This window comes from Oncorhynchus masou, chromosome 28, assembly GCF_036934945.1.
Source record: "Oncorhynchus masou masou isolate Uvic2021 chromosome 28, UVic_Omas_1.1, whole genome shotgun sequence".
Classification (NCBI taxonomy): Eukaryota; Metazoa; Chordata; class Actinopteri; order Salmoniformes; family Salmonidae; genus Oncorhynchus; species Oncorhynchus masou.
Genome location: NC_088239.1, coordinates 32,600,815 through 32,624,685, shown reverse-complemented (window position 1 = coordinate 32,624,685; position 23,871 = coordinate 32,600,815). Strand labels below are relative to the sequence as shown.

The 23,871-nt window shown below is 42.4% G+C and overlaps 1 pseudogene; it reads right to left on the bottom strand.

Moving 5' to 3' along the window:
• The window catches only part of LOC135516976 (ribonuclease 3-like), a 148,595-nt pseudogene that overhangs the window by 43,833 nt on the left and 80,891 nt on the right, over window positions 1–23,871 (bottom strand).

Sequence of the window (23,871 nt, the reverse complement as noted above, 5' to 3'; positions counted from 1 at the left end):
AGGCTCCAGTGCACAACTGAGCAAGAGGACAAGTACATTCGTGTCTCTACTTTGCAAAACAGATGCCTCACAAGTCCTCAACTGACAGCTTCATTAAATAGATCCCACAAATCACCAGTCTCAAAGTCAACAGTGAAGAGGCAACTCCGGGATGCTGGCCTTCTAGGTGCTTCTAGATGCTGGCCTTAAGAAAGTTCTTTCTGTCTGGCTATTTTTCAGCCTGTAATCAAACCCACAAATGCTGATGCTTCAGCTGTGCTAACATAATTGCAAAAGGGTTTTCTTTTGATCAATTGGCCTTATAAAATGATAAACTTGGATTAGCTAACACACCACGTGCCAATGGTTGCTGATAATGGGCCTCTGTAAGCCTATGTAGATATTCCATAAAAATCGGCCGTTTCCATCTACTATAGTCATTTACAACATTAACAATATCTATACTGTATTTTTGATCAATTTGATGTCATTTTAATTATCAAAAATGTGCTTTTTTTCAAAAACAATGACATTTCTAAGTGACCCCAAACTTTTGAACGGCAGTATATATACAGTGGGGCAAAAAAGTATTTAGTCAGCCACCAATTGTGCAAGTTCTCCCACTTAAAAAGATGAGAGAGGCCTGTTCTTTTCATCTTAGGTACACTTCAACTATGATAGACAAAATGAGGGGAAAAAAATCCAGAAAATCACATTGTAGGATTTTTTATGAATTTATTTGCAAATTATGGTGGAAAATAAGGTCAATAACAAAAGTTTATCTCAATACTTTGTTATATACCCTTTGTTGGCAATGACAGAGGTCAAATGTTTTCTGTAAGTCTTCACAAGGTTTTCACACACTGTTGCTGGTATTTTGACCCATTCCTCCATGCAGATCTCCTCTAGAGCAGTGATGTTTTGGGGCTGTTGCTGGGCAACACAGACTTTCAACTCCCTCCAAAGATTTTCTATGGGGTTGAGATCTGGAGACTGGCTAGGCCACTCCAGGACCTTGAAATTCTTCTTACGAAGCCACTCCTTCATTGCCCGGGCGGTGTGTTTGGGATCATTGTCATGCTGAAAGACCCTGCCACGTTTCATCCTCAATGCCCTTGCTGATGGAAGGAGGTTTTCACTCAAAATCTCACAAAACATAGCCCCATTCATTCTTTCCTTTACACGGATCAGTCGTCCTGGTCCCTTTGCAGAACAACAGCTCCAAAGCATGATGATTCCACCCCCATGCTTCACAGTAGGTATGGTGTTCTTTGGATGCAACTCAGCATTCTTTGTCCTCCAAACACGACGAGTTGAGTTTTTACCAAAAAGTTATATTTTGGTTTCATCAGACCATATTACATTCTCCCAATCTTCTTCTGGATCATCCAAATGCTCTCTAGCAAACTTCAGACGGACCTGGACATGTACTGGCTTAAGCAGGGGGACACGTCTGGCACTGCAGAATTTGATTCCCTGGCGGCGTAGTGTGTTACGGAGGGTAGGCTTTGTTACTTTGGTCCCAGCTCTCAGGCAGGTCATTCACTAGGTCCCCCCGTGTGGTTCTGTGATTTTTGCTCACCATTCTTGTGATCATTTTTACTCCACGGGGTGAGATCTTGCGTGGAGCCCCAAATAGAGGGAGATTATCAGTGGTCTTGTATGTCTTCCATTTCCTAATAATTGCTCCCACAGTTGATTTCTTCAAACCAAGCTGCTTACCTATTGCAGATTCAGTCTTCCCAGCCTGGTGCAGGTCTACAATTTTGTTTCTGGTGTCCTTTGACAGCTCTTTTGGTCTTGCCCATAGTGGAGTTTGGACTGTGACTGTTTGAGGTTGTGGACAGGTGTCTTTTATACTGATAACAAGTTCAAACAGGTGCCATTAATACAGGTAACGAGTGGAGGACAGAGGAGTTACAGGTCTGTGAGAGCCAGAAATCTTGCTTGTTTGTAGGTGACCAAATACTTATTTTCCACCATAATTTGCAAATAAGTTCATTAAAAATCCTACAATGTGATTTTCTGGAATTCTTTTTCTCATTTTGTCTGTCATAGTTGAAGTGTACCTATGATGAAAATTACAGGCCTCTCTCATCTTTTTAAGTGGGAGAACTTGCACAATTGGTGGCTGACTAAATACTTTTTTGCCCCACTGTATATTTATATAAATATAAACACAGCAGTGGGGAAAGTAGAGATAGAATAGATAAAATGCTGTGGGACGTCTCAGCTAACTCTTTCTTAACAACACACACACACACACACACACACACACACACTTCATGGTTACAGCAGACGCAATCAATCCCCTCTGAGGTCAAGATCACTGCTGTCTATTATTTATTTTGTGCGTGCAGCAAACCTATTGACATAGTTGTACAACTTTATGAGCTAGGTTGTCTGTCCTTGCAATTTGTTGATGTTTGCTTGCGCTTGTTTGCATTTACAGTGGCAAGTGTCAGCAATTTTTTTTTTTTACATTTGGAACGAATTAACAGCGTCTTGTGTAAACTGCAGGTAATACTGTAAAACACGTACAGTAAATGTACAGAAACTGTATGAAAATACACAAATCTAAATACCGCCCAAACTTAGCAGGCAGGCAGAGCTAACCCATGGTGTTAATGCTAATATATGAACATGGGCCAGCGCACATGCACATGTACACCTACAATCCTGGATATTCTTTATTTAATAAAAGTTTAGTAAAAATAAAATCAAAGATAGATTGTCATCACCATAAGCCTGGGCCTCATTATTGGTGAATTGCTTTCAGCTAACTAACTCCTGACGATCATCAGTCTTTATGTTCTGCCTGGGGCCAGAGTCATCTTGTTACACTGTAGGCTGAGAGAGAGAGAGAGAGAGGCAACTGGTAGCCATTTATGCTCAGAGAGAGAGCCCTTGAGCCAGATGTTGGTTGTCCCTGCTTACCTTTAGGCTTCAACAACATAGAAAATTGATGTCTTCACTTAAATAATCATATCGTAAGACTATTCATTCATGTTAAAAGGACATTTAAATTTAAGTCATGGGTTCATAAACTAAGCTAGGCATGTAAGTTAAGTAGAAGGAGGAGGAGGAGACCCCTCTGACCCACAGCAGACTGACTCAGGTTGGAAATATGGAGAGATGGAAGGATGGCCTTTGCTCTAAACCCCATAATTATCCAGGATCCCGCCTAGCATAAACCTTACCCAGGAACACCCAGCGGTGGTCCCTTCCTGACCGCTGAGGATTGTGGGATTGACCCTAGGGGTCCACACCTTACCCAGGCATTGACCTCCAAGGCTGCTGTTGAGAAGGGAAGGGCATGGCTGAAATGACCACAAGCTACCATCCTCAGATGCTGGTAACAAGTCAAGAATGAGTGGCTGGAAGATTTTTCTAGACCTCCCAAATAATGTCTGTAATGCCCTGTTGGTGGGATTTCATAGGTTTCTGTGGCTAAATAGAATGACCCACTGACTTGTATAGGGAAGCCCATTCTAGTGATTCTATTTCTATGGCCATGGCAGCAGCTGACACAATATTATATTCACTGGCATGGTGGCAGGCATATAGGAAGAAGGACAGGCAAACGGTTTGGGCTCAGTTGTACTGTCAACGTGGGCCAAAAGCTCTCTAAACCATGTCTCAAAATCTCTGTCATCAATTGAGAGCAGAGAGCAAACAAAAATATAAAAACATACATCAGCCAAGATCAGAGTGGGATTTAGAAACAAACATGGATATGCTCAGAAAAACATGCACGTGAAAACACATTGACTCACAAAACGCACTGTGAGACACACACACACACACATACACACTGACACACACAGAAGCAGTGTTTTGGTCCCTGGAGGCCCTATGTGATTTGGGACTGTGTGTAATCCTGTTACACCATTTTTGATCTCTTCCTCCGAATCCTACTTTCAAACAAACATCCTCTTCTCTCTCTTTGCCCTACTCTCAATGTTTCTAGGGAGATCATGCACTGCAAAGGGGAAGAGAGTGAGAAGAATGGGGACAAAAATAGGGGGAGAGAGAGGGAATGAAATAGGGAGAGAGAGAGAAATAGAAAGAGAGAGAGGAAGAATGAATGAATGAAAGTGTATAAAGAGAGAGAAAGAGGGCGAGAGACAGCGGTAGAGAATAAAAGAGCGAGAGGGTGTCTGAGTAATGTAAGAAAGCGGATTATGGAGAGCGGAAACAGCAGATTGACAACATAGGGACTAGCTAGAGACCAACAGACAGTCTAACTGAGCGTGTGTGTGTGTTTCCGTAAGGAAAATTTGGTGCCAGACAAGTGACCAGGAATATCTACATTTATCTGAAAACTGTACAGGTCATCCATATACAGTACCAGTCAAAAGTTTGGACACACCTACTCATTCAATGGTTTTTCTTTATTTATATTATTATATATTTGAGATTCATCAAAGTAGCCTACCTTAGCCTTGATTGCAGCTTTGCACACTCTTGGCATTCTCTCAACCAGCTTCACCTGGAATGATTTTCCAACAGTCTTGAAGTAGTTCCCAAATATGCGGAGCACTTTCTGGCTGGTTTTCCTTCACTCTGCAGTCCGACTCATCCCAAACCATCTCAATTGGGTTGAGTAGGTATGCCCAAACTTTTGACTGATACTGTACATTGGGTGCTTAACCCATTAGAGGGTCCACCCTCGCACCCAGCACCATCAATAATGTTAGCCATATCCTTAAAAACAGCCTATAAGGAAAACTTTATAGCCTATTTGTATTGGCTTTTCCTTTCCTAAAACAATCATTGTCAACCCACGGTTTAAAGCATAACAAGAAAACTAATGATGAAACTTAAGTCAATCTTAGATCAACCTCCCCTTTCATACAAGGAAGTCATGACCATCATGCTTTTAGGGAAACAGGATACGTTTGTACATGTACTGTATAAAACTGTAAGTCTGACCAATTCCAGTCCCCTTAGGACTGAGAAGCTCAGTTCTGGTGACCTTTTAAAAAGGACATTCTACTCCAAAATAAGTGAAAATAAAATGAAGCTGACACCAACTAAAATAAAATGTCCACCTCCAGAAACGAGCCCCATAACATATCCAATTATTTTAACATATGGGACAATGCATGGTCTAAATCAGTGGTTCCCAAACTTTTTGTAGAACCTTACCCTTTCAAACATTCAACCTCCAGCTGTGTACCCCCTCTAGCACCAGTTAGCACACTCACAAATGTTGTTTTTTGCAATCATTGTAAGCCTATATGATACATTTATTGAACATAAGAATGAGTGTGAGTTTTTGTCACAACCCGGCTCGTGGGAAGTCTTAAATCATTTTCCACACACAGTCTGTGCCTGTATTTAGTTGTCATGCTAGTGAGGGCCCAGAATCCACTCTCACATTGGTACGTGGTTGCAAATGGCATCAGTGTCTTAACAGCGCGATTTGCCAAGGCAGGTCACTCTAAGCGCAGCCCAATACAGAAATCTAGCAGTGCCTTCTGATTAAATAAGATTTTCACAGAACCGCTTGTCGTAGTTTCGATGAGGCTCTCTTGTTCAGATATCGGTTAGTGGACTGGAGGCAGGGCATTAAAGGGATAACTAATCCAGTTGTTTGTGTCATCCATTTCGGGAAAGTACCTGCGTTATTGTGCACCCAACTCATTCAGGTGCTTCGCTATATCACATTAGGCAATGTCCGTAAGCTTGAGTTCATTTCCACACAGAAAATCATGAAATTATAGGAATACCTGTGTGTTGTTCTTGTTAATGCAGACAGAGAAGAGCTCCAACTTCTTAATCATAGCCTCAATTCTGGCCCGCACATTTAATATAGCTGCGGAGAGTCCCTGTAATTCTAGATTCAGATCATTCAGGCGAGAACAAACATCACCCAGATAGGCCAGTCGTGTGAGAAACTCGTCATCATGTAAGCGGTCAGACAAGTGATAACTGTGGTCAGTAAAGAAAACTTTAAGCTCGTCTCCCAATTTAAAAAAATGTGTCACTACTTTGCCCCTTGTTAACCGGCGCACTTCTGTATGTTGTAAAAGTGTTACATGGTTGCTGCCCATATCATTGCATAGTGCAGAAAATCACTGAGAGTTCAGGGGCCTTGCTTTAACAAAGTTAGTGTCCAAAACATATTTCAAGCTGTCAGGCATTTCCCTTGGCAGCAAGAGCCTCTCGGTGGATGCTGCAGTGTACCCAAGTGGCTTCGGGAGCAACTGCTTCCACAAGCGTTACCGCTCCCCTATGTCTCCCTGTCATGGCTTTTGCGCCATCAGTACAGATACCAAAATGAGCAGCAGCTACGTTTGGCTACATACGGACCGTTAGTGGAATTCCCGCGAGAGAGTAAAGGTTAATGTGATTGGATGTTAATTATTTGACTAGGCTACCTGTATTTGACATTGTGTTGTTATTTCGCTGAACACTAGATGGTTTAGTTTTATTTTTGGCAGTGAAACGAGGCTACTCAGGCTATAAAATGTACATAGGCTGCTGCTGAAGCATGGGTTTTTTCCATCTGCATTTACCCCATTGGACACAACACCTGATTGTTCTAATTATATATTATTATTAATAATAATAATAATACTTTTTTTATAAACACATAAATTATTATTATTCACTCAAAAATGTAAATGTTGGAGTTTCTATTAGAAAGTATGTCATTGCCCTTTTAAGAAGAACTCCGCTCCAGTTTGCATTTGAAAAACGAGGCCACTTGCGTAATTGAAGGAGTAGAGAAATAAACATGGTAGCAATGGAAAACTGCGACCCCCTTCTTTTTATTAAACAAGGAACAAAGATGCTTTCAAAATAAAAATGTCAAAACTGCTTTCAAAAGTGTTCTCCTGAGATTGCATTGTTGTGCATTGACTGCTTATTAGAATACATGTTTCCCTTCCTATGGCTCTCGCAACTTGAATATATATATATATACTATAGTATATATACTATATATATACTATATACTATTTCCCTTTCAACAGGCTATGCGATTTAAAACAATCCTCAGGCTTATTTACAAAAAAATAAGCCAGCAATGCTCTGATCCTCCAAATCATGCTTTCTGGTGTAGAAGCCTGTTTTGAATGATTTTATGTATTTATGTTTAGAAGGAGTAGGCTAATTAGTCTATATCATTTGGGCAATTTAATTTAATTTACTTTAGGGAAACTTAGCCCCTACCTAACCTTATGGACTCGCCGCCTTTGGTAAGCAACAATCATGCATGGGACCATTCTTGATGCACACAGGAAACTGTTTAGCGTGAAAAACCCAGCAACGTTTCAGTTTTTGACACACTCAAACCGGTGCACCTGGCACCTACTACCATACCCCTTTCAAAGGCACTTAAATCTTTTGTCTTGAACATTCACACTCAGGATGGCACATATACACAACCCTTGGCTCAACTGTCACAAGGCCTAAAAATCCTTCTTTAATAACTTTAATGCTTTGTACACTCAGTGTATTTCACAGAACAGACATGATTCTGTATTAGGCCATTTCACCAACCAGACCTCTCCCAAATCTATATGGCATAAATCCGTCGCAGTGATGGAGAACTTTAATCCGAGTCGACCTCACGGTTCAGCTGTCGGAGATTCGAGCACAAAATGCATCAGGGCATTGCATTCATAGACCTATACTAGGCTTAGGGATCCACTGTATGATAGCCTATTAATATTTTAAAACACTTATATCAAAAGGAAGAGAAGCTTGGGCCTAGCCCCAAAGAGAGGCAGAGATATGCCGACAGCATGCTACGACACCGACATGCATTTCTTGATCCTTGTCAGATAGGCTAAAGCATCTGCTGTGCAGATATAGGCGTACAGAAGTGCATTTTTGTTCAGAATTTAACAGGCAATATTGCAGCAATTACCAAGAAATGCTAGTGCCTAATGTACCCAACAAACGACAGCAATAGGCTTATGATATTTATTTAACAGGCCTACGTATACCCTATCTTAAACTACAATGAACAAAATGCAACATGTAAAATGTTGGTACCATGTTTCATGAGCTCAAATAAAAGATCCACAACATTGTACATAGACACAAATCTAATTTCTCTCAAATTGTGTGCACAAAGCTGTTTACATACAGTACCTGTTAGTGAGCATTTCTCCTTTGCCAAGATAATCTATCCAACTGAAAGGTGTGGCATATCAAGAAGCTGATTAAACAGCATGATCATTACACAGGTGCACCTTGCGCTGAGGACAATACAATTGCACTCTAAAATGTTTTGTCACACAACGCCACAGGTGTCTCAGGTTGAGGGAGTGTGCAATTGGCATGCTGACTGCAAGAATGTCCACCAGAGCTATTGCCAGATAATTTAATGTTCATTTCTCTACCATAAACCACCACTAATGATGTTTTAGAGAATTTGGCAGTATATAAAACTGGCCTCACAACCGCAGACATTAAAAGTCAATATATATAAAAAATAAAATAAAAAAAGAGTTCTTAACCTGTTGATGCTCTGGGGGCGCTATTTCATTTTTGGATGAAAAACGTTCCCGTTTTAAACAAGATATTTTGTCACAAAAAGATGCTCGACTATGCATATAATTGATAGCTTTCGAAAGAAAACACTCTGACGTGTCCAGAACTACCAAGATATTTTCTGTGCGTGCCCTAGAACGTGAGCTTCAGGCAAAACCAAGATGAGACGGCATCCAGGAAATGAGCAGGATTTTTGAGGCTCTGTTTTCCATTGTCTCCTTATATGGCTGTGAATGCGAGAGGAATGAGCCTGCCCTTTCTGTCGTTTCCCCAAGGTGTCTGCAGCATTGTGACGTATTTGTAGGCAGATCATTGGAAGATTGACCATAAGAGACCACATTTACCAGGTGTCCGCCCGGTGTCCTGCGCCGAAATTGGTGCGCAAAAGTCACCTGCCAGTATTTTTCCATGGGATTCTGAGACGAAAGCAGGCTTCCATGAACGGCATATCAATGAAGAGATATGTGAAAAAACACCTTGAGGATTGATTCTAAACAACGTTTGCCATGTTTCGGTCGATATTATGGAGTTAATTTGGAAAAATGTTCGCCGTTTTGATGACTGAATATTAGGTTTTTTTGGTACACAAACGTGATGTACAAAACGGAGCGATTTCTCCTACACAAAGAATCTTTCAGGAAAAACTGAACATTTGCTATGTAACTGAAGGTCTCCTCATTGAAAACATCCGAAGTTCTTCAAAGGTAAATGATTTTATTTATTTGGTTTTCTGGTTTTTGTGAAAATGTTGCGTGCTAAATGCTACGCTAAATGCTAAGCTAGCTAGCAATACTCTTACACAAATGCTTGATTTGCTATGGTTCAAAAGCATATTTTGAAAATCTGAGATGACAGTGTTGTTAAGAAAAGGCTAAGCTTGAGAGCAGGCATATTAGTTTCATTTCATTTGCGATTTTCAGAAATCGTTAACGTTGCGTTATGGTAATGAGCCTGAGGCTGTATTCACGATCCCGTATACGGGATGGGTAGTATCAAGAGTTAAACTTCTTAAGGTTAAGCCCCTTTTTTCTAAATTTCCACCTGAATGACATGCCTGAAGTAAACTGCCTGTTGCTAAGGCCCTGAAGCCAGGATATGCATATAACTGGTACCATTGGAAAGAAAACAATTTGAAGTTTGTAGAAATGTTAAGATAATGTAGGAGAATATAACACAATAGATATGGTTGGAGAAAATCCCCAAAAAAACAACCAGAAATATTGTTTTTGAGAGACCATCCTCTTAGAATGGCAATAATATGGTCATATTGAAAATTAGCTCCCTGGATGCAATTCCTAAGGCTTCGACATGGTATCAGCAATCTATGTTCAAGGTTTCAGGCTTGTAACTTCAAAAACAAATAAGAACTATCAGTTTTAGTACAGGGACATTCAGAAATTAGTGTTTGCTAAATATTTTCTTAATTCTTCCTTGAACTGCACTGTTGGCTAAGGGCTTATAAGTAAGCATTTCACGGTAAGGTCTGCACATTGTATTCGGCGCAGATGACAAATTAAGTTTGATTTGAGTGTGTGTGTGTGTGTGTGTGTGTATGTAAGAAAGTAGTACTCTGGGGGGTTACATATATACAATATGTATTTCGGAGCTGTACATAACATATATTTTATACATCATTTTTTTTATCCATCTACGGATACAGAATGTCGGGACAAACAAACAAAATAGATTATTTCCAACCAACCTGCAGAGGGTGGGACGGATATTTGAGCCAAACCTCCCGTAGGTCCTGTAAAAGGGAAGAGCGGAGGAGATGAGGAGAGATGGAGAGCGAGGGAGGGTGAAGGAGAGACGTGGGGGGCGGGATTATTGAGTGAATGTGCTTTCAGGACCCCCCACACCTCCATGGAGGGAGATAAAATAACAGTAAGGCTGTGTCATAAATGGCACTCTATTAAAGTAGTGCACTATATAGAGAATAGGGTGCTATTTGAGATGCACACTGAATGAGTCAGCAGCATGTCGTTCTGAGCACAGAGATCTCCTCATCAACCATCACAACACACCAGGTCCTGAGGCAAAGCCATCACCACACACACACATATATAAATGCACACAAAACACACACACACACTTGAAAGCTCCCATCACCCCACACTGGCAGACACTGGCCTGTGTAGACAGATATGCATTTGTGCTGTACGTTCCTCCCGTTGGCTCACATAGTCGCGGTGTTTTTTTATCCACACAACAGGAGTAACTTTGATGGATAACAGCAGGATAACGCTGTGGTAACGCAGCAGAGACGGCCCGGTTGCTATGGAGACAGGTCGCCAAGACACAGTTTGGTGCTGGTTTCATACTGGGTGAGTCATTCCTGAGATAGAGCGAGAGAGAGCGACACAAGACAGGGCCGGCAAGTCTGTCATTGGGGCGTTTAAGGGTTTTTTAAAGGGATAAATAGATAAACCTTTAAAGATGCTACACCTTTGGTTGGCCGCAATGAGCACACACACCTCAACTACTCTCCAACGCTACTGCCTTCATGGTAAGGCACTGAGGTGATGAAAAATTCATGAAAGTGCTCAATATGTTCGAGCAAATGCTTTCATTCGTTTTCACATCTCTTCAAAGGTAAAAAGGTCCTAAGTACATAGCACGTACTGAGTCAACATCGTATTGAGTGAAAAATCCACAGCCGTGGTGAGATGGTAGATGGCATCACTCAAGAGTCAACACCACTAGCTATAGCTACGCTCAGAACAGCCTCATTTTGTCTGGGCACGGACTCTACAAGATGTCGGAAGGGTTCCACAGGGATGCTGGCCCATGTTGACTCAAATTCTTCCTACAGTTGTGTCAAATTGGCTGGATTTCCTTTGGTAGTGAACATTCTTGATACACTCTGGCAACTGTTGAGCCTGAAAAACCCAGTAGCATTGCAGTTCTTGACACAAACCGGTTTGCCTGGCACATACGACCTTACCCCGTTCAAAGGCAATTCAATATTTTGTCTCGCCCATTCACCCTCTGAATGGCACACATACACAATCCATTGTCTCAATTGTCTCAAGGTTTAAAAAAAATATTTCTTAAACCTGTGTCCGCCCTTTCATCTACACTGATTGAAGTGGATTTAACGAGTGACATTAAGGAATCATAGCTTTCACCTGGATTCATCTGGTCAGTCTGTCATGGAAAAAGCAGGTGTTCTTAATGTTTTGTATACTCAGTGTTGAGTATATGTATATATTTTTTATGTTCTCTCTAAATAACCTTTGTTGCATAATTAAGATGTCCATACACTGCATTTCAAATAATCGGGAATAATCTAATTAATTCAGGGCTTCAGGGCTAAATATAACCATTCAATCAAAAGACCCACTAAAAACTTTATTATTTCATCAAAATAGTTGAATCTGCTTTTTTTGTGCAATAATCAGCAATCTGGCTTTCATGTCGGTCTATGAAAATGCCCTTTTTGTTACACATTTATCTAGAACCATGTACAATGCACATCAATGAACAAATCACCAACTTCTGATAACAAACAATATAGAAAATGAACACAGGTTTCATAAACATCGCTCAAGCACAAGCCCACCTGCTAGTGAGTAGCTAGCTAATCTTTATATTTAAAGTCTAGCCAAATTGGATTTCATTTCTTGCTAACAAGGTAGAACAGTTCACGTTTAGATGTTGAAGTCAAGTGGCCTACCTGGATAAGAAAATGCTTATTTCTCAGAATGAGAACGAGTTGCCAATTGTTATTAAATGTGCATATGTGACATTACGGTCTCGTCGCGTGCAACAGAAACTGCAATGCCACGCGACAGAAACAGAGCATTCATTTTTAACAATCATGCTAATTGATACTCCTGTCTTAGTAGGGTCTCCTCTGTTCTAAATTTTGGGAGTTGAGATATAAAAAGGGCATTTTACTCTATTACAGTAAAATAACGTCTCAATGTGTTTTGGTGTCCATATGACTGATTGTTTTGGACCCCAGATGCAAATAGTGAGTTGCAACTGTTTGTTGTCAGAGAGGAAGATGAATGCCCAAGCCTAATGGTGAAAATCTGCTGATGTGCCCTTGAGTAAGGCACTTAAGCCTAATTGCTCATATGATTTTCTCTTGATAAGAGAGTCCACTAAATGACAAATGTAATATTATCTTTCGTCTTTGTTATCTTTTGTCTTTGTTGGCAGGGAGAGGGGCTAAATGTCTGTTTGCAAGTGGGAAGGTGCACAGTGCACACAACATAGAAGGAGCGAATGAGACCAAAAAGACAAACACACACACACAAAAATGTTGATTCCTGCAATAGAGGCATTTGGAACATCGCAATCAAATTAATTTGATATAATGTCCAACCCTAACACACACACACACTGTCACACACACCTGATTAAAATGGGAACATGGATTGCAGAGGGCCGCCCTACCAGCCACATATTGTCACGTTCTGACCTTTGTTTTGTCTTTGTTTTAGTATGGTCAGGGCGTGAGTTGGGTGGGCACTCTATGTGTGTTTTTCTATGTTGGGGTTTTGAGTTCGGCCTAGTATGGTTCTCAATCAGAGGCAGCTGTCAATCATTTTCCCTTATTGAGAATCATACTTAGGTAGCCTGGGTTTCACTTTTTGTTTGTGGGTGTTTGTTTCAGTGTGAGTGTTTGGGCCACATGGTACTGTTTCGATTTTCATTTTGTTCACATTGTTTATTGTTTTGTATTTCAGTGTTCAGACGCTGTGCTTTATTCCGATCCCTCTTCCACCCCTGAATGCCGTTACAGAGACACCCACCAAGAAAGAACCAAGCAGCATGGTAACAGGCAGCAGCAGGAGGAGAGGCAGCGATACCTGGAGAGATGGACTTGGGAGGAGATATTAGACGGCAAGGGACCCTGGGCACAGCCGGGTGAATATCGCCGCCCCAAGGCAGAACTGGAGGCAGCGAAAGCCGAGAGGCGGCATTATGAGGAGCTAGCTCGGCAGCGAGCCCGAGAGGCAGCCCCAAACATTTCTTGGGGGGGCACACGGGGAGTGAGTCTCCTCAGGCTGGCATACATGGCACCAGCCTTACGCATGGTGTCCCCGGTTCGCCAGCACAGCCCAGAGTCTCCCGTCTGTCCTAAGCCGCCAGAGTCTCCCGTCTGTCCTGAGACGCCAGAGTCTCCCGTCCGTCCTGAGCCGCCAGAGTCTCCCGTCCGTCCTGAGCCGCCAGAGTCTCCCGTCCGTCCTGAGCCGCCAGAGTCTCCCGTCTGTCCTGAGCCGCCAGTCTCCCGTCTGTCCTGAGCCGCCAGTCTCCCGTCTGTCCTGAGCCGCCAGAGCCACCAGTCTGTCCTGAGCCGCCAGAGCCGCCAGTCTGTCCTGAGCCGCCAGAGCCGCCAGTCTGTCTCCCGCGTGTCCGGCGCTGCCGGAGTCTCCCGTCCATTCAGGACCCATGGCTAGGGTCCCCAGTCGAAGGTTGGCGGCGAGGGTCGCTGCTCGTAAGAGACCACGGAGGCCACAATGAGGCAGAGAAAAACTGTGGTGAAGTGGGGGTCCACGTCCCGCGCCAGAGCCGCCACCGCGGACAGACGCCCACCCAGACCCTCCCCTATAGGTTCAGGTTTTGAGGCCGTAGTCCGCACCTTTGGGGTGGGGCACTATCACATTCTGACCTCGGTTCCTTTGTTTTGCCTTTGTTTTAGTATGGTCAAGGCGTGAATTGGGTGGACAGTCTACGTATGTTTTTCTATGTTGAGGTTTTGAGTTCGGCCTTGTATGGTTCTCAATCAGAGGCAGCTGTCAATCGTTGTCCCTGATTGAGAATCATACTTAGGTAGCCTGGGTTTCACTTTTTGTTAGTGGGTGTTTGTTTCCGTGTGAGTGTTTGGGCCACACGGTACGGTTTTCATTTTGTTCACATCGTTTATTGTTTTGTATTTCAGTGTTCAGTTAATTTCAATTAAATATCATCATGAACACTTACCACCCTGCGCTTTGGTCCGATCCTTCTTCCACCTCTGAATGTTGTTACACATATTGACCAGAAACACTAATGTTTCAATTACAGACGGCATCCCGAAGACAAACCAGACAACAGGTTTAAATGATTACGCCCACATCAAGTGGGGATTTAACAATAAATGTTTTCCTGAGTGAGGTGTAATTGCAAGGAACAAATCATCAATACTACCACTATGTACAGGTGAATCACTGCAATTTGCTAGGATGGTGCAGGATCATTCTCTTCTTGAGTCCCTCCCTCCCTCCCGATCCTCCATCCCTCACTCCATTTCTCCCTCTCCCCCCCTCTCTGTCTGTCTCTCTCCATCCCTCTATCTTCCCGTCTCTCTTAAAAATGAAATGCCATGCAAACGCACAACTATTTGAATCACAATGATGACTTTTTCTCATAATGAGAGTATAAATGAAAACAGGCTGCTGAATAACCAGTAACATATTGAAGAAGTCAGAGGCTTCAATCAGTGCTGCTCTCTCTAACCCTCTGAGAGAATCAATCTTCCACAACCCACTCAGACCAAAGCTCAGCACAGCCCTGGCACTGCATGGTAGCGTTGTCACGATACCAGAATTTTGACTTTGATACCAATACCAGGTTTAGTATCATGATACAGGAAAAATCTGGTGGGACGTGAGTTGGCAACCGGAGGGTTGCTGGTATCACATTGTAGATGCCAGTGCCTGCTGTTGTATAAGGAACTTGCACAAAACTGCTGGCTGGCTACTGCTAGCAAGCCCAGAAAAACACGAAGCAGTCTAAATACAGTGGCAAGAAAATGTATGTGTGTCACGCCCTGACCTTAGACAGCCTTTTCATTTCTCTATTTGGTTAGGTCAGGGTGTGATTAGGGTGGGCATTCTATGGTTTTCTGTTTCTATGTTGGTGTGTTTGATTCCCAGCTGTCTATCATTGTCTCTTATTGGGAATCAGATATAAGTTGTCAGTTTCCTTTTGGGTTTTGTGGGATCTTGTCTATGTTTGTTGCTTTATTGCATGACTAGCTTTACGTTCGGTTTGTGTTCATTGTGTTTTCCCAGTGTTACGTTTTCAAATAAAGAGAGACTGTACGCCTACCATGCTGCACCTTGGTCCGGTCATTTATCATCTGACGACGAGTGTAATAGATGATCCCACCACCAACGGACCAAGCACCGTGCCCCGGAGTGGAGGACATCATGGACATGGGAGGAGGTAATGGCAGGGCATGAGAGCCTGCCGTGGATACAGGTGGAAGCAGCGAGGGAGGAACGGCGATGAGACCAAGAGTCAAGGCAACGACGGAAGCCCGAGAGGAAGCCCCAAAATGTTTTTTTGTGGGGCTCAGACGGGGAGATTGGCGGAGTCAGGGTGTAGACCTGAGCCAACTCCCCGTGCATATCGTGGGGAGCGAGTGACCGGTCAGGCACCGTGTTATGCGATGATACTCACTGTGTCTCCAGTGAGCATTCACAGGCCGGTGCGCTCTGTGCCAGCACCCTGCATTTGCCGGGCGGAAGAGGGCATTCAGCCAGGATGGGTTGTGCCAGCTCTACGCTCGAGACTTCCAGTGCGCCTCCACGGCCCAGTGTATCCGGTGCCTGCTCCATGCACCAAGCTTCCAGTGCATCTCCCCAATCCGGTGAGACCTGTTCCGGCTCCACCTACCAGGCCTCCAGTGTGTCTCCTCAGTCCGGTAAGCCCTGTGGCAGCTCCACGCACCAGGCTGCCAGTACGTTTTCTCAGTCTGGTGAGACCTGTTCCTGCACCACATACGAAGCCTCCAGTGATGATCCATGGTCCGAAGCCTCCAGTGATGATCCATGGCACAAAGCCTCCAGTGATGATCCATCGCCTGGAGCCTGTAGTGATGATCCTTGGCACGAAGCCTCCAGTGATAATCCATGGCCCGGAGCCTCCAGTGATGATCCATGGCCCGAAGCCTCCAGTGATAATCCATGGCCCGGAGCCTCCAGTGATGATCCATGGTCCGGAGTCTCAGGCGACGGTCCGGTTCCACGGAAGCGGAGGGATCAGCGTGCGGAGCGGAGGCTACGTCCCGAACCGGAGCCGCAACCGAGGACAAATGCCCACCCGGACCCTCCCCTGTAGAGTCAGGTTTTGCGGCCGGAGTCCGCACCTTGGGAGGGGGGGGGGGGAGTACTGTCACACCTTGACCTTAGAGAACCTTTTTATTTCTCTATTTGGTTAGGTCAGGGTGTGATTAGGGTGGGCATTCTAGGTTTTCTGTTTCTATGTTGGTGTGTTTGATTCCTAATCGGAGGCAGCTGTCTATTGTTGTCTCTGATTGGGAATCAGATTTAAGTTGTCAGTTTCCTTTTGGGTTTTGTGGGATCTTGTCTTTGTTTGTTGCTTTATTGCACGACTAGCTTTACATTTGGTTTTGTATCCATTGTTTCCCCGGTGTTACGTTTTCAAATAAAGAGAGAATGTACGCCTGCTACGCTGCACCTTGGTCCGGTCATTTATCATACAACGACGAGCGTAACAATGTGAACCCTTTGGAATTGCCTGGATTTCTGCATAAATTGGTCATCAAATTTGATCTGATCTTCAGCTAAGTCACAATAATAGGCAAACATAGTGTGCTTAAACTAATAACAAAGTATTTTATTTTTGTCTGTATTGATTACATAATTTCAACATTCACGGTGCAGGTTGGAAAACGTATGTGAACCCCTAGGCTAATGACTTCTCCAAAAGCTAATTGGAGTCAGGAGTCAGCTAACCTGATGTCCAATCAATGACACGAGTGTGGAGATGTTGGTTAGAGCTGCCTTGCCCGATAAAAAAAAAATCACAAAATTTGAGTTCGCTAATTCACAGGAATTGCCTGATGCGAACCATGCTTCGAACAAAAGAGATCTCAGAAGAACTGAGATGAAGAATTGTTGACTTGTTTAAAGCTGGAAAGTGTTACAAAGTATGTCTAAAACCCTTGATGTTCATCAGTCCATGGTAAGACAATTGCCTATAAATTGAGAATGTTCAGCACTGTTGCTACTCTTCCTAGGCGTGGCCATCGCGCAAAGATGACTGGAAAAGCACAGAGCAGAATGCTCAATGAGGTTAAAAAGAATCATAGAGTGTCAGTTAAAGACTTACAACAATTTCTGGAACATGCTAACATCCCTGTTGACGAGTCTACAATATGTAAACACTAAACAAGAATGGTGTTCATGGGAGGGCACCACGGAAGAAACCTGTCTGAAGTTCCAAAAGTGTACCTGGACATTCCACAGTGCTACTGGAATTTTCCACAGTGCTAAAAATATATATATATTTTTTTCAATGGTGGGGGAGTGCCAAGATGGAGTCACAGTGACTTCAACACAGCGCGCCCCATCAGTCATCTATTGTATAATACATTAGCCGGCACTCATCATCTGCTCTGTAAACAATGTAATTCAATAGTTTGCATTTGGAGCCAGATTTACAACAAACTGTGGGTGTGGAAGTACGATGTTTTCATTAGAAGAAGCCTTGCAGAACTAGACTCGCACAGGAAAGCAGCGCTATAGATGAAAGGAGAAACTAGTGATCAAACATGAGTTAGTAAGTAACCCATCTTTGGTTGAGCGTGCATGACTCGCACTGCTCCCTCCGACAGTCAAACAAACAGTGGATTTTTTTCATGAAAGGAACTGAAAGTAATATAACGCGTTACTTTCCAAGCAAAGTAATATTGTAAAGTAGCATGTTACTCTCGTTAAATGCAATGAGTAATATGTACACTACTTTTTAATAAACTAATCCCAACACTGGTGCTGTGTCAGCGGAATGCGCAAGAGGCCTGGCTAGCTTAATTCTGCCCCCTTCAGAAGATTCAAACAAATTACTAGACAGACTTGATCAGCTTAATCCATATATGATGTGAGACACATTTGACAGACGTACCGAAAGTAACAAAAATGTGAGTACTGAACCATTTTTCATGATCTAGTATTGAAAAAGTAAAACGTTTTTTTAACGTACTGTGCAACACAGACAGACAGACACACAAACATGGCTCCTCTCAATCATGCTGGCTGGGACCTCCTGGGATTACTGGACATCCATGATTGGGACATAATGGTGTGCTCTCTCCCTCTCTATCCTCTCTCATCCTTTATCTCTCGTACCATTCTCTACCACCTCTCTCTCTTTCCATGTCTCTCCATCTCTACTCTTCTCTCCTCTCTCTCATTGAGGACCCTGACAAATTAGTATAAAGTGAATGGCTGTCAATCTATCAAACCACAGTCTTGAGCCAGTTCAAATCAATAACACCATAGAACTGCAGATTAATAACAATCAATAGGAGAACATACTGTACATGGTCAGTATAGGGATTAAGGCTCCTTTTAACCAGAATGGTGATAAATAACCCTTAAACTTGGCTAAAGATTGAGCAAAATGTTTTCTGGTATTTGCATTTGGATATGAACTGGGATGAATCATTAGGACAAAGCATGAGTAGAATTTCTATTGGACCTTGCATACAATTGGACAATAATGCAATACTCATTGTCTTTTTCATTGATAAATACGTATGGTTGTGTTGCGTATAGGCCACATCTCTCCATCTATTTGTGAGTCTTTTTATACAACGCATTCGGATAGTATTCAGATCCCTTGACTTCTTCCACATTTTGTTACGTTACAGCCTTATTCCAAAATGTATTTGTTTTTCCCCTCATCAATCTACACACAATACACCATAATGACAAAACAACAACTTTTAGATATTGTGCAATTTTTGAAATGTCACATTTACACAACTATTCAGCCCCTTTACACAGTATGTTGTTGAAGCACCTTTGGCAGCGATTACAGCCTCAAGTCCTCTTGGGTATGATGCTATTGTACAAGCTTGGCCCACTTATATTATGGGAGTTTCTCCCATTCTTCTCTGCAGATCCTCTCAAGCTCTGTCAGGTTGGATGGGGAGCGCTGCTGCACAGTTATTTTCAAATGAAATATTATTGGTCACATACACATATTTAGCAGATGTTATGTGTAGCGAAATGCTTGTTTTCAGGTCTCTCCGGAGATGTTCGATCGGGTTCAAGTCTGGGCTCTGGCACTCAAGGACATTAGGAGACTTGTCCCAAAGCCACACCTGCATTGACTTGGCTGTGTGCTTAGGGTCATTGTCCTGTTGGAAGGTCAACATTTGCCCCAATCTGATGTAATGAGCGCTCTGGAGCATGTTTACATAAAGGATCTCTGTACTTTGTCCGTTCATCTTTCGCTCCAGACTAGTCTCTCAGTCCCTGCTAATGAAAAACATCCCCACAGCATGGTGCTGCCACCACCATGCTTCACTGTAGGGATGGTGCCAGGTGTCTTCCAGACGTGGCACTCAGGTCAAATAATTCAATCTTGGTTACATCGCAACAGAGAATCTTTTTTTCTCATGGTCTGAGAGTCCTTTAGGTGCCCTTTGGCAAACTCCAAGTGGGCAGTAATGTGTCCTGTACTGAGGAGTGGCTTCCGTCTGGCCACTCTACCACAAATGCCTGATTGGTGGAGTGCTGCAGAGATGGTTATCCTTCTGGAAGGTTCTCCCATCCCACAGAGGAACACCTCCCTGACCAAGACCCTTCGCCCCTGATTGCTCTGTTTGACCAGCTCTAGGAAAAGTCTTGGTGGTTCCAAACGACAGAGGCCACTGTGTTCTTGGGGACCTTCAATGCTGCAGACATTTTTGGGTACCCTTCCCCAGATCTGTGCCTCAACACAATCCTGTCTCTGAGCTTTACGGACAATTATTTTGACCTTGTGGCTTGGTTTTTGTTCTGACAATCACTGTCAACTGTGGGACCTTGTGTTTACAGGTGTGTGCATTTCCAAAAAATGTCTAATCAATTGAATAACCACATTAATGTAAATCAGGCATTTCAGTTTTTCATTTGTAAAATACATGTGCAAACATTTCTAAAAACCTGTTTTCACTTTGTCATTATGGGGTATTGTGTGTAGATTAATGAGGAAAAAAGTGTTTTAATACATTTTAGAATAAAGCTGTAATGTAACAAAAGTACCCAACTGTCATACTGTCATACTAGAAAAAGTAAAGATACCTTAATAGAAAATGCCACAATTAAAAGTAAAAGTCACCCAGTAAAATTGAGTAAAAGTAAAAAGGTATTTAGTTTAAATAATACCTAAGTATCAAAAGTAAAAGTATAAATGATTTGAAATTCATTATATTATGAAACTCAGATGGCAACATGACATTTAAAAACATTTTTTATTTTACGGAAAGCCACGGGCACACTCCAACATTCAGACATAATTTACAAATAAAGTGTATGTGTTTAGTGAGTCCACCAGATCAGAGGCAGTAGGGATGACCAGGGATGTTTGGTTGATAAGTGAGTGAATTGGACTATTTTCCTGTCCTGCTAAGCATTCAAAATGTAACGAGTATTGGGTTTGTAAGTAGGAATTGGAAAATGTAAGTAGTACAAAGTATAATATTTTCTTAAGGAATGTAGTGAAGTAAAAGCAGTCCAAAATGTAAAGAGTAAATTACAGATTCACCCAAAAAACTATTTGGCTAGTACTTCAAGTATTTTTACCAAAGCACTTTACACCACTGACAAAAGTCAAGGGGTCTGACAACCTTTCTAATGTACTGTATGTGGTGTTTTTCAGAGCTCTTACTAAAGCCAAGAAAAACAACAAACGAACGCTCTCTCACACACACTCACCCACACTCACACACGACTCACACACGACTCACACACGACTCACACACGACTCACACACGACTCACACACGACTCCCTCAAATAGAAGAGAAGAATAGCAACAACCCTGGAGAGAGATGTTGATTGTGTCTGAAGAAACAAAGCAAACCAACATATTCAACAAACACAAAGTCGGACAAGGGAACATTTTGAAAGTACTGTTGGTACATTCGAAGAAAACATGTAAAAAACTTAAGTGAAATATAAATATAGTATGAGAGAAAAAACATTGAGGGAGAGGGATGGAGGGGAGTGCGCTTAAATACAATTAGACGTGGGTGGATACAGTTGAAGTCAGAAGTTTACATACACTTAGGTTGGCGTCACTAAAACTCGTTTTTCAACCACTCCATAAATTTGTTGATAACAAACTATAGTTTTGGCAAGTCGGTTAGGACATCTACTTAGTGCATGACAAGTAATTTTTCAAACAATTGTTTACAGATTGTTTATCTTAAAACTCACCGTATCACAATTCCAGTGGGTCAGAAGTTTACATACACTAAGTTGACTGTGCCTTTAAACAGCTTGGAAAATTCCAGAAAATGATGTCATGTCTTTAGAAGGTTCTGATAATTTGAAGACAATTGGAGGTGTACCTATGGATGTATTTCAAGGCCTACCTTCAAACTCAGGACCTCTTTGCTTGACATCATGGGAAAATCAAAAAGAATTGTAGACCTCCACAAGCCTGGTACATCCTTGGGAGCAATTTCCAAATGCCTGAAGGTACCACATTCATCTGTACAAACAATAGTACGCAAGTATAAACAGCATGGGACCACGCAGCCGCCATACCGCTCTGGAAGGAGTTGTGTTCTGTCTCCTAGAGATGAATGTACTTTGGTGTGAAAAGTGCAGATCAATCCCAGAACAACAGCAAAGGAACTTGTGAAAATGCTGGACGAAGCAGGTACATTACAAAGCCCTGACCTCAATCCTATAGAAAATTTAAGGGCAGAACTGAAAAAGCATACGCAAGCAAGGAGGCCTACAACATGACTCAGTTACACCAGCTCTGTCAGGAGGAATGGGCCAAAATTCACCAAACTTATTGTGGTAAGCTTGTGGAAGGCTACCAAAAAATGTTTTGACCCGATTTAAACAATTTAAAGGCAATGCTACCAAATACTATTTGAGTATATGTAAACTTCTGACCCACTGGGAATGTGGTGAAAGAAATAAAAGCTGAAATAAAAGATTATTTGCTTTTATTCTGACATTTCCCATTCTTAAAATAAAGTGATCTAAAACTAAATCAACTGAGGTAGAGGAGGCTGTGGTGATGCTGAGCATTAGGAAGCCATTTATTTTCTACCCCTCGCTAGGCTCGGCACGGTTAGCTGGCTGAGGTAGTGGAGTGGGGCTGTCAGAACCAGCTCCTACCTGTGTGAGTGCGTGTTCAGCATTGGACTGCTTGCACTGTGTAAGCCTAGCACACTCTACTGGTAGCCCATGTCCAGAAACCAAGTACAACAGGCTAAAAGAGTTGTTGTGCAAATCTAACAGGAACAAATACACAATCACAATACACGTGTGATATTGTATGAATTGATTTCACAGGGATGTTTTAATGTGCTCAAGTCTCATGGCCTATGTATTCCATTCAAGGGAATCAATTTGATCATTGCCCATAGGTTTTCACCCATTTACAGTGGACACCAAAATTGACATTTGTGAACATTGAATTGAATTTAAAATCTAGAATAGTTTTACTGAGGGGTTAGATTTGAATGTTTTTTTCAGATACCACTCTATTTTGTTTTTTCTTCTCTCCACGCTGTTATTAAAAACCCAGCATCGTTCCATTCAGTGTGGCCGTGGACTTTGATGGGGTGAGGGCTGTCTGTTGCTGCTGTACAAAACCAACAAAAAGTTAGACAGTCACATAGCGCTGTGGCGACCACGTTTATTGTCATGGCAACCCCTGGAACGTTTTCATAGGATGGTCGAGGACAGGGATGGGGACGGGGTGGATTAATAATAGGCAGTAGTGGATTAGTATATTGGGAGTGAGTGCTATCGTCATTATGGAGATTACTGCTCAGATAACCTTTTTTCTAAGAATGGAGCAGAATGCATCGTCTCAAGAATATCCAATATAGTACAATCGCGCAGACACTCACACACTGTGGAGGCTGTCTAGAGAGGCCCTTCCTTCACCTGTAAGATGGCATAATAACCTTGAGCTATTTCTATAACAAACTAACATCATTAAGACATTCACATCTACATATTTCACAGGCTCCCTATGGAGAGTTGATATGTTAGATTTTCCTGTATTGAATTACAGTACAGTCATTTAGAAACTAGTGGAAGGCAAGGAGTTGTGTAAAAAAAAACTGTCACGTTTAACTGTCTCTGTGTGAAACAGACATGAATGTTAAACCAATTAGGGATTCATTTGAAACCCACTAGGGACATTGTCTGAGTCCCAAATGGTACCATACGCCCTATGTAAATGTGCTACTTTTGATCAGAGTCAACAGGGCTCTGGTCAATAGTAGCACACTTTGTAGGGAATAGGGTGCCATTTGAGAAGAAGCCATTTTGATTTGGTCTGTCATAAACAACTGGTACGGGACTGAAGTTCTCTGACCATAATAACACACTATGGAACTGACAGCAGAGAAACAGAGGGATAGGGAGAGAAAGAGGGATGGAATGAGAGAGAGAGA